The following is a 3,311-nucleotide window of genomic DNA, read 5'->3' on the forward strand; positions in this document are numbered from 1 at the left end:
ATTACATGTAATCTGGATTATGTAATCAGATTCCAAAAATCAAGTACTTGCTATTAGAGTAAACTACTTTTTAAAATACTTGTAATCAGACTAGTTACTTTTTTATGAATTACATGATTACATATTATTTAAACAATGGCAGCAAGTTATATATAGATGAAATTTAGTTGAATTTATATGAAATATAGATTAAATATATAATAATAATAATATATGAAATCAAGATGAAATATTTGATGTAGCAGTGATATTGCTGTGAATTTCATGTTTTTTAAAAAACAAATTGTGATGTTGCTGTTTTCTAAATGTGCTTCATTTTAAGTGAATATGTTTTAAAATCATAAGATGTGATGTTGTTTTATTCAGTGTTACTATCAGCAAACACTAACAGGTACATTAGTGTTAGTATTTTAAAGTATTAACTGTTCATACAGTGCACTTTAAAAATAATCTGTTGAGGCTCTTGTTGGTGAATAGAATATATTTTTTTGGAATATATTTTTTCTTTGTATCTGTCAAAATAGTACAAGATTATCCTACAATATATGTGACATCAAATAAGGGTTAGCACAAAATTAATCTAAATGTAATACAAAAGTAGCCAGATTATGTAAATGTGTAATCTAAGAGATTATATTACTGATTAAAATTTTGTCATGTAATTTGTAATCCGTAACTGATTATAATTCATAAGTAATTTACCCAGCTCTGATTATTGTTAGTTTACATTAGTGCATTAACTAATGTTAACAAATGAGACCTCATTGTAACTAAGGTGTTACCAAAAATCTTCATTGTTCTTGAATTTCTTTTTGTCATCTTTTAGTAAATTGGAGTTTGTCCACCTCTTGGATATTCTTTACCCTTTCAGCTGTTGTAAATGTCATCTTTGTTTCCTGTTTGACTGTCTTCCTACGGTAAGAACTTCATAAACTCAAGAAATAGATGTTAGATGGCCATTTCTATAGTGTTAAATATTTGTATCAGTCACTAATACCACACTTTCTACCATTACTGTTTTGACAGAAAGAGAGAAAAACTTAAGAAACCAAAAGATGACAACCATATCTAAATGACTTCAATGGCAAGAGAGGAATCTGTGTATGAGACTATTAAAATGTCTTCAGAGAGATCTTAGTACTTTGATCAGCAGCACATTACAGCTGAAATAACAAAACGTTTTCTTTTTTACATATATTTTGGACTCTATTTTTTTGTTTGTGTTAACGGCATAGTCCACCCAAAAATTACAATTCTCTCATCATTTACTCACCCTCATGCTATCCCAGATGTATAGGTGTGCTGTTGGCATAGCGGCAATTGCTTTCGAATCGCTCTAGTGGTTTTGATGTCATATACCGATCGGTCTGCGCAGGGCCGCTTTAAGTCGAACGCAATACACCTTCTTTCTCCAGATGAACAAAACATCACAAATAAATACTATTAAAACTTAATTTTGGAAAAAAATATTTGTATTAAATTAACTGGCTTTTTATTAATGCAATACAGTGAATGGCAGCTGTCTGTGGTCTCCCAATGGCTTACATTATTGGCAGTTTAGTGTTAAAGTCCCCCTTTAGTCAATAATACCCTTAAATCTCATCTTTCACCAAAATTACATATTTAAAAGTTTTTTTCCTTTGAAAAAAAAAATTCTTAATGCCTTAAAATAGCTTAACTCTACACCCTTGCCTCATTTAATACACGGATCTATGGATATGATAGTTAGCCCCTCATCCACTCACTCGCACGAGATCCACTCGGTCAAATTACTGAGGTAAAAACGCTGCACATGGTACCGCTTTTTACAACGTCCACATAACAGTAATTATTATGATTAGCGTTTTGCTTGACTATGTTATTAAACAGCTAATAATGTGTTGCTAATGTTACACAAACAAACCATGTTCACAATTCAGTCAGACAGCTGCCTTCAACAGTCCGTATCCTTAGAAACGCTTTGAACACCTTAATGTCAGTGAAGAAAGGCATATAGTTCATCATAACACCGTAATATGCATCATACACTCGCCATTTTGCTAAATCTATCTCTTATTATCAACAGAAAAATATTCCGGGATAACCTTCTTTTGAATGTTATGGTGCGTTCAAGTCTTCCTGGGAAGTTCGTATTTACGAGGTGGGAAATCGTGTGTACGACGGTAGGTGCGTTCAAGTCACTTTCGTCGGAGTATGATGGCGGTGTGCCTTCTCTAAATTAATTACACAAAATAACAACACTTCTGCTTCTAGAAAATGTAGAGCAAATAATGTACATTAGTTGTATGTTGCTTTTTTATGTTTTTTAATTAATGTATGAAGCTGTTGTAAACTTTATTGTTGCATATTACATTTTTATATTGTGATGCTATTGTATTTTTTGCTGGGAATCAGCTTACTTTGTTGTAAATAGAAAAGCCTGACAATTCACTGCTAAATACCTGTAATATTGTGGTATTTCGCCATGTTTCTGACTGACACGCCCCCAACTCGTACAGGTCGGAGCTTAAAGAAAATTACGAGCTTCCCACTGGTATTTACGACATTGTGGTGGCATTCATGTCAGTTCTGCTCGTAAATACGATCTTTCCGACATGACTTGAACGCACCATTAGTTCCATTGCGCGGTCAGTTAATGATATGCTAAAGACCGTCGGCACAATGACGTGATTGGTTACAAGGACGTTTTAAAGAGAAAATACTCAGCAATGGTGTTGACTTATGAATTTGCACATGGTTTGTCTTAAATCATGTTAAAAACACCACAGATTTAAACGTGTTATTAAATATTATGTGTTATAAATATTACATGGCAGTTGAGATAGCCTTTGAAAAGCTCCCACGGTTTGCATGTAAACTTATTTTTGTGATATATGTATACCCAGTTATGTTTATGTTAAATAAAATAAATAAATAAATAAAGTTTGCAGGTGTACACTTTACTATCCCATGAAGCCACAGGAGAGGATTTGTGTATGGCAGTTAAGCGACTCGTTATAGCACGATAATAACAACATGGCGAACGTAGTACATCCGGATTACATTCACACATACTTTTTTAGAGGCCGTGAAGTAATTATTCAAATTAAGTACCTACTCTAGATTATGGTATTTTGGACACAGCTTTCGGCTCACAGATGGATTATTTTTCTAAAACAACAACAGCAACAAAAATGCTTGGTGCCAGCAAAATGCTTTTGGAAAAGCAGTTTCTCCAAGTAATGGTAAAAATGTACAAGTAAAGTGAATTAACCAGTTTTTCATTTTGTTTATCTTTTTTTTTTAAAGAATGGCATCATTTGTGGCTGGAG

The sequence above is a fragment of the Chanodichthys erythropterus genome, chromosome 17 (assembly GCF_024489055.1).
Source record: "Chanodichthys erythropterus isolate Z2021 chromosome 17, ASM2448905v1, whole genome shotgun sequence".
Classification (NCBI taxonomy): domain Eukaryota; kingdom Metazoa; phylum Chordata; class Actinopteri; order Cypriniformes; family Xenocyprididae; genus Chanodichthys; species Chanodichthys erythropterus.